The 14104-nt window shown below is 35.0% G+C and overlaps 1 long non-coding RNA gene across 1 annotated transcript in view; it reads right to left on the bottom strand.

Annotated features, from left to right (window-relative positions):
- LOC140632071 (uncharacterized) overlaps positions 1-14104 on the bottom strand; it is a 38272-nt gene that overhangs the window by 22149 nt on the left and 2019 nt on the right. Inside the window, exon 2 of the long non-coding RNA XR_012029587.1 lies at positions 10681-10731. This is a non-coding gene — a long non-coding RNA (uncharacterized lncRNA). The remainder of the gene's footprint in view (positions 1-10680; positions 10732-14104) is intronic.

The following is a 14104-nucleotide window of genomic DNA, read 5'->3' on the forward strand; positions in this document are numbered from 1 at the left end:
CACCTGACAAATGAGTCTTATTAGTCTATTTTAACCATATAAGTAATTGAGTTCCAGTTGACCCACCCAAAAAAATGGGACTGTCACTCCAGAGAGTCACAAGGCCTCCGTGGATCAGGTGTTTAGCTTTGCCAAGAGCACAATAGCAAGCTATAACTGGTTTCAAAAAGTCATACCTGGTAGCTATGCCAAAGGGACAATGAATCTGAAACCCCAATGTCCCTCAGGGTAGAAGCTGTTTCACTTTGCCAGAAACCCCAACTTCCTGAAACTTTTCAATGAAATTTGAACTCAAAGGTGTGTTCTATAAGCACTTACCTATATGAGGCTTCCATGATTGGGAGAATCCCCTTAGCACTTTTCAGATGAGGAAGAACATTCAGATATAAAAGCAACAACAGCCATACATTGAGATGGCCCAAATTTCTCAACCTCTAAAGTCCCATTAGCTTATTTTTCCCACTGTAAAGCCTGCCCAAACTCCATTCACTTGAATCTGGGTGCCCACTCACTCTATGGGACTGGATAAGATAGTGACCTGGGTGGTTGTACCCAGTAGTTTCCCAGCATAATGAGAGGGACTGGTGTGTATGTCCTTTGGTATCTCTGGGGGACAGGAAGACCTCTCTGTAAAGCAATTGGGATTGGTATAGATAGGAAGACAGTAATCAAAGGGTATGGAGGGAGAAAGGGGCTCCATGCCAGTAAAAGAATTGCATTCAATTTGAGCAGGTTTTATGCACATACTAGCTTATAGCTCAATAAAAAGAACTTCTAATGATTTTGCTCTGTCCAAAGTATTGTGTTGAGTAGCAAGGTCCTCAGTGCTGACACTAGTTATTTTTTGGCTGTGGAGCTTCTTTGGTTCACCATTTATAGCCACATTGCCTTTTAGCTGAGGTTGTAAGGCTTGCTTTCCCATTGCCCTGGTAAAATTAGCTCATCCACCCTCCCAGAGTAGAATGAGCAATAATCAAGGCACTGTTTGGGCAGCTTAGTTCAATCCTACCTCTCACTGCTCTAAACATTTATTAACAGGCAAGACAATAGACCACACCACCTTCCCCTTGCCCAGCATTTGCTGTCAGATCCCAAAGAGTCTTATCAGATTCTCAGACCTGGCCTGCAGGACCCTGTGCTTTCTTTTCCACAAGTAGCATCCCATCCTTGTCACTAAAACTGTTAAAGACTTGAGAAGGGTCTAATTTGTTCTCTTACAAGTTAACAAGTTAGGATTTGTATGGAGGGTGGGGGGACATAAGGGTGATATTCTTGTAGGACCAGAGGGTTGGGGCCTTGATAGGGAAGACTAAGGGACGCCTTGATAAGCATGATAAGCAACGTGAACATCGACCTATTTTTCAGGGTTCCTTTTGCTCCTGAGTCCTATGGAGGTGACATAGATGGGCCCAGATATAGTCTACATATGAGTAGTTTGTGTTCCAGGAGAGGAACCCTTAGCATAAAGAATGTCAATTTAAAAAAAAAAAGACTTTATTTATTTATTCATGAAAGACACAGAGAGAGAGGCAGAGACATAGGCAGAAGGAGATGCAGGATTTGATCCCGGGACCCCAGGATCATGACCTGAGCCAAAGGCAGATACCCAACCAGGAGCCCCAAGAATGTCAATATTTATAATGAGAAATAAGCATGTCTGTTCTTCAATCCAGAGGGAGATATTATCTTTATTTTAGCAGACAGTAAGCATGCCTGTAATTTGTTCCAGGGGGAGATACCATCTCTATCATTCAAAGTTATTCAGTATACAAAACAACCTTGAAAAGGTAGTCTTAGAAGAAAAAAGTCAATGCCTCTGTTCCTAAGATGTTTCAAGCTATGAGACCATGGAAAACTGTTTCTCAACACATTCTATGGTTTGGATGTTCTTAAATGTATTCAACTCCTCATTCTCCATTCCCCATTGGTTGCCATTCTTTTATTAAAAAGCAGTGCCAGCTGCTGTAATAATCCTTATATCTTGTTGAACAGGTGTGTCCAAGAGTGACTCACTCCCTAATGTGGAAAAAAAGAAATGATAAACCTCATATTCTTATTTTTTCTAGAAAAGTAACTGAATGCAGAGACTATAGAATATAATTTCTTAGTACATTTGGGTTGCTCTAACGAAAACAGACTGGTGGCTTTTAAGTAACAGAAATGTATTTTTCATGGTTCTGGTGATAGGGAAGGCATTGACTGATTCAGTGGCTACTTCCTCCTTCCTAGACAGCCATCTTTTCACTGTATCCTCACTTGGTAGAAAAGATAAAGGCACTCTCCAAGGTTTATTTTATAAGGGCATTAATTCCATTCATGTGGACTTCATCATCATGACTTAGGTACCTCCCAAAGTCCTACCTCCAAATATCATCACACTAGGGATTATAGGTTTTCACATATGAATTTTGTGGGGACACAAACATTCAGTCCATAGCAAAATTAATAAAGAATCTTAAAAAAAATATAATATCAAAATTCTATGAACCTTTAAGTAGAGGAAATTTTAAATTCTTGGGGAAGAAGTTGCACAAAAAAAAGAATAATCATATAATAAGAATAACAATAAGATTAAGATAATCTGATGGGCTTTAGGACATGCTACCTCAAAATATTGACACATTGGCATATTAATTATCTTAAGCTGAAGGAGCTTAAGAAAATGGCATAAGTAGGAAAGTCTTTCTGGCCTTTCCTCCCCTTCTCCTCAAAACAGGTCATAAAACCCTCCTGTGGGATGTGTCTTTCCTATACCCAGACGAAAGAAGCATCCTTATCTCCAAAGACAAAGGAATGCCAGGAAGAATCCAAAAGTAGGATTTACTGTTTTCCTCAGTTAACTACAATTACTTCAGATTCCTCAACCTATCATATTTCTACACTACTGCCTACTCTTCATCAATATTTTTAAAATTTTATTTAAAAGACCTGTTTAATTAAACACATTAAAATATGTTTATATTTTTATTTAAAAGAGGGAAAAGAAAAAAGAGGTAAAAGACCTGTTCAAAAAAGATTCAGAAGTCCTGAGGTAAACAAGAGGTGAAGATTGAGAGAAGGGGGGAGTGCTAACTACATACTGGGTTTAAAACCGTGTTTTGACATTTGAATGCTAAATTTATGGGATACACTTTTAAAAAGTTCTCTTCTGCTGCCATGGTAGAGTGTTCTTTCAGATCTGGGAGAGAAGGTCACATTTATTTATTTATTTATCTTTTTAATAATAAATTTATTTTTTATTGGTGTTCAATTTGCCAACATACAGAATAACACCCAGTGCTCATCCCATCAAGTGCCCCCCTCAGTGCCCACCACCCAGTCACCCCACCCCCCACCCACCTCCCCTTCCACCACCCCTAGTTCGTTTCCCAGAGTTAGGAGTCTTTATGTTCTGTCTCCCTTTCTGATATTTCCACCCATTTCTTCCCCCTTCCCTTCCCTTCTATTCCCTTTCACTATTATCTATATTTCCCAAATGAATGAGAACATATAATGTCTGTCCTTCTCCGATTGACTTACTTCACTCAGCATAATACCCTCCAGTTCCATCCACGTTGAAGCAAATGGTGGGTACTTGTCATTTCTAATGGCTGAGGAATATTCCATTGTATACATACACCACATCTTCTTTATCCATTCATCTTTCAAAGGACACCGAGGCTCCTTCCACAGTTTGGCTATTGTGGACATTGCTGCTATAAACATCGGGGTGCAGCTTGCCATCAGGGAAATACAAATCAAAACCACAATGAGATACCACCTCACACCAGTGAGAATGGGGAAAATTAGCAAGGCAGGAAACCACAAATGTTGGAGAGGATGTGGAGAAAAGGGAACCCTCTTACACTGTTGGTGGGAATGTGAAATGGTGCAGCCACTCTGGAAAACTGTGCGGAGAGTTAAAATAGATCTGCCCTACGACCCAGCAATTGCACTGTTGGGTATTTACCCCAAAGATACAGATGCAATGAAATGCCGAGAAGGTCATTTTTAAATACTCATCCATGATATAATAATGTAGGATATTTTTCTGAGTAGGATTGCAGGAAAACCAGCAGAAATATTTTTAGTTTTATTAAACATTTTCAATACCATTCCAGTTTGGTACAGATTCTTCCAGAAAATGTAAATAGAGAGAAAAGAACCCCATTTCATCTTATAAGTCAAATATTATCTTAATAATAAAACTAGATATATTAGTTTTCCATTATTGCTGTAACAAATTATCACAAGCTTTGTTGCTTTAAACAACAGATATTTATTAGAGTCCTAGAGGCCAGAAGCCTGACCCAAGTCTCACCAGAGTAAGATCAAGGTGTTGTGTCTCTTTCTGGGACTTAGGGGGGAGAATTGATTTTTAGAGGCCACCTGTGTTTCCAAGCTTATGGCATCTGCCATCTTCAAAGACATCAGTGGTAGGCTGAGTTCTCACACTGTCTCTGCTTCTCCACAGATGGGGAATGTACTTTTAAGAACTGAAAGAATTAGGTTGGGTCCACTCAGGTAATCAAAGCTAATCTTCCCTTCTCAAGATCCTTAATCACATTTGCAAATTTCCTTTTCCCAAGTAATATAGATTTCAGAGATTAGGATATGAACATCATTTGGTGGGGGGGCCACAATTCTACCTACCACACCCAAGAAGTTAGTATGAGAAAGGAAAACTAGAGGTCAAGTATTTTTTTTAAGATTTTATTTATTTTGAGAGAGTGTGTACATGCCCCTAAATGCAAGTATTTAAAACAATATTTTAGCGAAAGAATACTTTGTGCCTCTTAATCCATGATCATATTATGATCAAGAATTTCAACATTGTTGAATAGCTTAGAAAAACCTATAAATATAATTTGGTATGTTAAAAGAAGAAGACATAAGGGTAGGTTGGGCACCTGACTCTTGATTTCAGCTCAGGTCGTGGTCTCAGGGTAGTGAGATCAAACCTGGTCTTGAGCTCCATGCTCAGTAGGGAGTCTGCTTGAGACTCTCTCCCTCTCTCTTTCTAAAATAAATTAATAAAATCTTTAAAAAATAAAATAAGAGGACATATAATCATCTCAGTAGCTACAACAATTGCTAAAATTCAATTATTTATGATCTTAAAAACCCTTAGTAAACTAGGAATAAAATAATTTTTGTAATCTGATAAAAGAAGTCAACAGAAAACCTTTGAGACAAAACATTCCTTTCAACATGGAAGTCTAAGTCAAGTAAGACAAAAATAAAGTTCTAAAATTTGGGGAAAGGGACGCCTGGGTGCTCAGGGTTGAGTGCCTACCTTTAGCCCAGGGTGTGATCCTGGAGTGCCAGGATCAAGTCCCACATTGGGCTTCCTGCATGGAGCCTGCTTCTCCCTCTGCCTATGTCTCTGCCTCTGTTTCTGTGTCTCTCATGAATGTATAAATATAATCTTTAAAAATAATAATATAAATAAAATAAAATAAAATTTGGGGAAAGAAGCTAAAATATTTATAATTCACAGATGAAAAAAAAACAAAAATCAACAGAATTAATAAGACCATATGGCCAGGCGCTTAAAAAAAGTTAACCTAGAAATCTGTATATAGTTGCAATAAATTGTTAAAAATGTAATTTTAAAATAGATACCATTTTCTTATGTCAACTTAGAGTACAAGATGTATAGAAATATACCCAATGAAAATGAAAATATGTAAGGCCTTCATGGAAAAAACCTTTAAATATTATAGAGACATTAAAGAAGATCTAAAAAAAATTTAAAGCTTTGCCACCTTCAAGAAGACTTCCTATTATACAGATGTCAGTATCCCCAGCTATTCCACAAGTTACCATCTAAATTAATCTTTTTACCTCTGGATCTTGAGACATAGCTAATAATTTTCTAACAACATTATGCATATACTTGAACCTTACGTGATCATGAACAGAAAACATTATAAATAAATAAAGGTATGGTGATAAACTGGAATATTATACAGGAGTGAAAATAATGAAGCTTTAAACACATGTGGGAAAAAGTGATAAAGATTATATATATGATTCCACCTCATAAGACTCAAAAATAATAAAAACTAAGGAATATATTTTGGAAAACTTTTTAAAAATGGACAATAAATTCAAAATTCAGGAGAATGGTTACCTTTGGGGACAGGAAGATAAGATATGAAAAAGTATAAATATACACAGGTAGTTCCAAAGCTGTTGGTAATACTCTCTAAGTCCAGAAATTGATTGTTTACTATTATGCTTCAGAACCTACATATATATTATGTCTATTAAACACTATGTAATAAAAATTTTAAAAGTTAGGTGTTACAAGTAAGAGGAACAATATTATTAAAATAAAACAAAACACAACTATAATGTTCTCACCATTAATGATAACCTTGATTAATATTTTGTTGTATTTCCTTCTAGTACACACACATACACAAACACAAATATTTCCCTTATTTCTCTAAATAGCATCATATTATTTAGACTATTAGACTTTTTCCCTTTTTATAAGCATTATGAGCATTTCCTTTTTTCTTAAATAGTGCTTTAAGATAGAACTTCTAAGGTTTCCATTAGTTTCCATTATCTTAATCACTGTAACTTATTTACCCAACACACCAGTCTTAACATTGACATTGCATTCCTGCATTGTTATGACTGTGATGAATATTCTTGCACCTAATCCTTTGTAAATATAACTTTATTTCCTTACTGTAAATTTCTAGAAATAGAACTGATGAATCAAAGTATACAGATTTTGGTGGTCAAATTGACCTTTACTTTGACTGCCCCCATAGTATGAGGCATAATTTTTTCTCTCTCACATACTGCAGTATTAAATTTTGTATTTAGCATTACATTTAATGCTGTAATATAGATGCTAAAATAACACCATGTAAATTTTTAGAGGAAGAATGAACCTAGTCAATGGAGAGATCAAAATACCCTTTTCTTATCTTTCTTTCTCCTCTCCTTCCCTTCTATCTTTCATTTGTATACATAAAAAAGCAAAACAAAGAAAGAAAGAAAGAAAAAAAGAAAACAAACCCACTATAAATCACCAAGTACTGGAAGAAAACCAAAAGAACAAAGAAGGAAACTGATACCCTAGGTAAAATAAAGAATTCTTATCAATAACAAATTTAAAAGAATCATCCTCCACAAGATTCCAGAAAATATTTTATCACTAAAACAAAAATATGTTGCTAAAGAAGAAAAGCCAGAGAACCAAATTTTCTTGGACCTTAAATCTATGCTTCCAGAAATAAAAATCTGTTAAAACCATGATTTTGGAAATAAAATTATTCATAAAGAGATTGAATTAAAAATAGTCCTGGTAGAAGAACCTACTCACATCAAGGAAAATATCCCAATGAGAAGCAAAAAGAGATGAAAATTGGATTATGAATGTGGAAGTGTTTTAAGCTACTACATACATATAAGGTAGCATTAGTAGTAGGTAGTGGAATATTATATACAATGGAAGAAATTAAATATTCATACAGAAAATTGGGACAAATATATTTGCCTAATATATAAAGATGTGAAGATATCCATGTGAGTGTATCTGGTTGAACAGCTGAGTTGTCTAATTTGACTAAATAACTTTGTCTTTCAGAAGATAACATTTATTGTGGAATTATTTCTCAGCATTGTGGAAATCACATAGGTTCCTAGAAGTTACAAGATACCTTTTCATTCAGGCTGGAAATACTAGTAGCATGGAATTTCATGCATGGTCTGATACTTCTGTGATTACAGGTAAGCAATGCTTGGGTAGGTATACACGAGAAACCAATGATGGTTTTTAGGGAACATGGGTCAATTTTACCAACTTCTTCCAGGGCTGACTTAAGTTCAGACTGACAACAAGGATTCTGCATCATTGTCATTTCATCTCAACTCAATTTTCCTTTTTAGTGACTTTAAAACCAAACAGCACAGATAATTTCATTGGTCTGTCAAGCTCTCTGTAATACACTTAGGTTTTCATTATTATGCAATTTGAGTGTCTACACATGGATTTTTCATAAAGACATGTGATTCCTACAAGATATAAATGACCTGATGACCCCAAGCTCCTAAAATAGGATGGCAAATATACCTGAAACCCAACAGTAATTCCAGGAAGTCCGCTAATACCCATGCTTTCAAACCACAGATACATGGTACTCAGTGAGAAAGCACCTTTAGCCTAGTCTTACTTCTTAGTAATAAGAAGTAGGTTGGTGACATACACCATTTCCAACAAAATGAGGAAACCTAAACCACTGACTAACATTCTCAACTCCAGAAATTGGAATTAGGTTATGGAGAAAATAAAAATATTAAATGAAGTGACCCTGATAAATATTGACTTTCTGGCAAGTTTGGATCTCTTCATGCTAAATAAAAATATGAGGTTTCTTACTGACACTTGACCTATGAAGTCATCTCCAATAATGTTATAATATATTGGACAAGAACTGCAAAACAAATGATTCCCCTAACTGAGCCAAATTATTACAACAACCTTTGATTAATTCTTTCCATATTATGCTTTCCTTTTGCCAATTACCACCTACTTCCTCCATATGGTCTTCTTTGTTTATGGGAATTTCAGGCTATTGGTATCATAAACTTAAAGTGCAATGACCACAGACAGAAAGTATAAACAAAATGTAATCATAATTCAATATCTTAATTTGGGAAACAAAGGTGAAAAAAGACCACAAAACTACTGAAAAATGTACAAAAAACGAGAGATAAATTTTCTTGACTGGGCTAAGTTTATCTAATTATACTCTGATAATTCTATCTTCCAACCCATTTCTAACTTCTCATAAAGAAAAGTCAAAGTTTTCATAGCATTTCTTCTTTCTCCTCTCCTAAATTGGGCTTAATTTAATTTGTTATCATATTCTTCTACAGGAAACAATCACTGTTAATACAATAATTTTATACTTTGCACAGGTATATTTCCAAGTAAATAATATCATGACTAACATAAATTTTGATGGTATGTATGCCAGATGAAAAGCAAATTGGCTCCACACATGTTATGGTGTATGGGAGAAGGAATGTAAATATGAAAAATAATGCATGGTCCTTGTACTCCAAAAACTTGCCAATTACAAGAGGTAAAAGACCTGTTCAAAAAGATTCAGGAGTCCTGGGGTAAACAAGAGGTGAAGATTGAGAGAAAGGGGGAGTACTAACTACATGTTGGGTTTAAAACTATGTTTTGACATTTGAATGCTAAATTTACAGCATGAACTTTTAAAAAGACCTCTTCTGCTGCCGTGTAGAGCATTCTTTCACATCTGGGAGAGAAGGTCACTTTTAAATACTCATCCATGATATAATAATGTAGGATGTTTCTCTGAGTAGGATTGCAGGAAAACCAGCTATGCATGAAGTCAAGATGTATATATATGGCTCCAGCCAACTGGTTGTGATACATAGCTCAAGAAAATGCCATTTACACTATTTACATCTGACTTTAATATTGACACAATAATTGTTGCAATTTATCAAAGAAAAACAATCCACCACAAAAATTTTCTTTTGATGTTATGGAGATAAAATGATTGTTCAGTTGACTGATTAAACTCACTTTCAACCAACTATGGTTTTAATAGAAACATGATCCTTGCTTCCCATCCTACTTTTTTTTTCCCAATTCAATTTTTGGTTCATTTTATGACTGTGAGAATGTAACAAACTAGTGTTCCACCTATCAGTGGTTTAAAAATAATTTCTTTGAGGATATTGAATAAATCAGCAGAATATCAATTGATAAGACCAGAGCAAAAAGAATCTAAAAATGCAAAATAGTCACAAAAGAGGCCTATTTGCTGTTCTTTCCTATTCTGCTGTTCAACATGCTGTGTTTCCCTGGGCAAGTCACTTGAGCATGTCAAAGGGAGCCCTGGTAAACATAAAATTGCCAGCACCCATTCCCTCTGGCTACATTACCAAGAAATGATATTACCATAGAATACTAAAGGTTCATTTTGTTTTGTTGTATTTTGTTTTAATCAGGAAAGCAGAAAAACCTGTTTCATAGGTTTGGTTCTGCCTCTTGGTCACTGTATGACATTATGCACATTTCACTCCCTCTTTGGGCTTCAGTCTTCTTATTTGTGAAATAATGTTGGACTAAATGATCTCTGGTTCTATCTAGCTCAAAATTCTATTATTGGGGAAAAAAGTGCCTCTGGGCTTCTAATTTGAATGCCAGGTTTCAGCCTGATGTGAATTAAACAGTTTGGATTATAAACCAACTAACTACAAAACAAGGGTTATAATGGAAACAACAAGTGACCTTTGGCTGTGGCAAAGCTAACAATTCCCGCTATAATATTCAGTTACCGCTCAAATCCCTGGGCAGCAACTGGAGTGTTATGTAACAGTGACTATTGCAAGATTACCCAATCCTCTCGCCTAACCCTAATTGTACAGTCTGCTTGTGGCTCCTGTAAATACCTGGTTCTCTTCAATGACAAGCTCTAGGATAGATGTGGCTGCCACCACTAAACCCAACTCTTGGTGGTTTAAAAAACACAGTTATATGCAACTTGCAAGCACTGCCCTTTTTAGAGTACATTATTTTTGCTTTCCCTTCTGCCTCTTTTCTAACTGGCAATGACTTCTGCCCAAAATGACCTAGCACTAGGAAAAATTCTAACAAATAATAAAATGCTCCAGCACAGGTAGAGTACATACTGTCCTCTGCCTTAAGGCGCAAACCAAGTAGAGAGGTCCAGCTGGAAAGACCTAGAGGAAAGGAAGAGAGAGATGATTTATGTTAACTACAACAAATCTTAAATTGATGGAATTGACTCCTTTTTGTCTTTGCATTTAGCCTGTACTCCTTTTATTATACGCAAATGTTTGGCTTTCAGGAAAAAAAAATGATAACAAATTTAGAAGAAAAAGAATATTTTTAAATTAGAGTGTAATTGACATCATTTTTATAACACAAAATAGAAATAGATATCAAGCTAAATATCAAGTGTGACACTTAAGATGAAATAATAGATTTATTACAAGATGTGCATATCACCTAAAAGTTTAGTGATTAGAAACAATGTAAACATATATTCCTCAAAATAGAACAATCCAATAACATAGTTCTCAAGATGTACTAATTTTTTCTGCTTATGAAATTTTTGCATTCCTATTTTTTAAAACACCAGGTAAACAGAAAAAACAAAAAATCAAAACTGATAGCAACTTATCAAATCTTCTATACTTCATCAATGCATGGTTATATTAACATATAAAGAAATTATGTTCATAAATTTTGCATGCTGTTTATCAATCACTGTCATATAAACACTGATATTATTTAAATTTTTGATAATAGTGTAAATGGGCATGTATTTTATAAATTATAATATACTTATCCATTATGATGAATTTTAGATTGTATACAATTTTTCTATGTATTTTTATGAACGATATAATAAACATCCTTTTGCAAACATTTTTGCCTGAATTTCTAATTATTTTATTCCTTAAGCTACATGTCTTAAGCTATTATACAGACTGCCATCTAAATCTAAAAGCTATAGCTAAAATTAAAATTATTTTCCATGTGCTACAAGGAATTTCTAAGGCCAAATAAGTGTACACTATAAAGATACAAACCATATAAGTTAGAAATAAAAATTCTTTATGTGATTCAAAATGTTTATATACCTGGATGCTTTATATTTCAAAACTATGTTGTAAATATTCTAAATTCTAAAAACTGTCCAGAAAGAAGAAATTCATTTAATTTCATTAATTATGCTAAATAAGAATATTAGTGTAAAACCAGGCTTATGAATGACAATCATATAGAAACTTGGCTATGCTGGGATCCCTGGGTGGCGCAGCGGTTTGGGGCCTGCCTTTGGCCCAGGGTGTGATCCTGGAGACCCGGGATCGAATCCCACATCAGGGTCCCATTGCATGGAGCCTGCTTCTCCTTCTGCCTGTGTCTCTGCCTCTCTCTCTCTCTGTGTGACTATCTTAAATAAATAAAAATTAAAAAAAAAACTTGGCTGTGGATAGATTTTTAAATATCATGATATAAAACAAAAATTAGTGGTAAGATGAGAACTTCCAACCATCAAAATTACATATGCACCTGTATTCACAAACCATCCTCTTGTCTTTTTTATATACATATACAATGGTAAAGGTACTTTTCCTTCAATCTGAAACTAATTCTTTCACTCATTGTGTGGGTCCAAGCATCCTCACCTTCTTTAGGGGATTTTGTTCTATCCATTGTGTACCACTTCTTCTGTATCCACAGTTCCTTACTCTCTACTTCATTTTTTCCATCAGCATTTTAAAAGTATACAACCCTCTTCCATTTTTAATATCTTTCCAATTTATACTGTCTCCTCTAGTTATTACTCTATTTCTTTCCTCCCTTTGACAGTCAAGTATTTTTTTGAAGAAATGTTTGTACATACTGACTCTCTTTCTCATTGTCCTATCACATCTTAAGTCACTGTAAAAGGGATCTCACTTCTATCATTCAATAACCCTTGCCAACCCCTTAATTTTCCTATTATGTGTCATCTCAGTCCAGTCTTTTTCTATCTCTTTGACCCTCCTCCTTTTCACTCTTCTGTAGAGATGTTCCTCAGGTTTTGCCATTTAAGTCATGTCACAGTTTATGACCTTCTGTCTTTGAATTTTGAATCCTATATTGTTAATTAAGCAACACAATCAACTTTGTAAATACATATTAATAAATTTTTTCATCATCATTAGCCATTCAGCTTTTATTCACAATTATACATTCCTTTAGGTGCCATAGTTTTTACTTCTTCTTAAGCCAGCTCCTGGAGCTAGAAAATCCCCCATTTAAATCCATTTCCAAAATCCTAGAATTTTATAAATAAAATAGCAAGTTTACAAAGTGAAAAAAATATTTTAGATGAGTATGTCTATCTATTTGCTGGGGGGAGGGGGGGAGGCGTGAAAGCAAGCAAACTGCTTTCCAAAATTTATTTCTAACATAAATAGAAATGGGGGATGACCCTGAGACCTTGGATACCCAATGGACAGCTCCATTCTTGTCAAGGGTGCCTGATACTGGCACCAGAGAAGATGTCCTTCTTTGTATGCTTCGGACTTGACTCAGCAACTCAATGTGCTGCCCACACACTGGCACAGTTAAGTACTCATAGAAAAGAAGAGTCCAAGCTGACAGCCTATGGCTGGGACTCTGTCTATCAAAGCAGTTCCTGAGAAGAGTGGGTGGTGTTTAGTCACATACATAAAAGACCAATGTCATGCCTATTCTTCACATATCCTAAGATATTGTACTTTAGTTCTTTCAAAGAAATTTGTATATCTAGGAAGTTTAAAGTTGACATAGTAAGATACTGTTTTCTAGTTATGATCTTGGCTAATGCAATTGTCTGATAACACATTTAGGATTTTTAATTGAATTTTTGTATTGATGTGGCTTGAAAAGTGTTTACTTTGTGTGCATATGTTTTGGACTCTAATTTTAGTGAATTACATGGTAATGAGGAACAGAAGAACTGTTATCTGCTGACACATTCTTAAGTAGGGGAGCTACTCAGTGATAGAACCAACCAGATTACCTCTGAGTGCATGATTCTGAACATCTAGATGCCTATTGTTTTGTTGTGTATATTTTAATTTTAATACAACTTTTTGTGGGTTCTTTAAGTCTTCTCAAAAGTAACACTGAGAAAACCACTAAAACATATATCAAAAAAGCGTTCTTTAGGCCAAAATAAAATTGTTACTTGGACTTGTAAATAAAAATACAAATAAGGATAAAATTCTGAGTGGGAGAAAGAGCCCAAACACCAAACACTCTGCTAACAGACCTACAATTGGTAAAATTATGCTCTTGTTTGGCACTGAACAGACATTCCCAAAAATTGTACAGCCACATAGTGGAAATCAGACATAAAACAGCCTTAGCTATTGGGTGAATTTTATTACTTATCCAAGTAAAAGAGCATTTTTAGGGCATGACAGGCTGAAATGTAGGAGTATACAGTACAAACTGTACACTAATAAAACTTTGTCTTGCATGTGGGTTGGAAGCATGAATTTTCATGACTAGACCAAGTTATAATCACATTCTTGGATTTTGGATTTTTTC

Source organism: Canis lupus, chromosome 1 (genome assembly GCF_048164855.1).
Source record: "Canis lupus baileyi chromosome 1, mCanLup2.hap1, whole genome shotgun sequence".
Classification (NCBI taxonomy): Eukaryota; Metazoa; Chordata; class Mammalia; order Carnivora; family Canidae; genus Canis; species Canis lupus.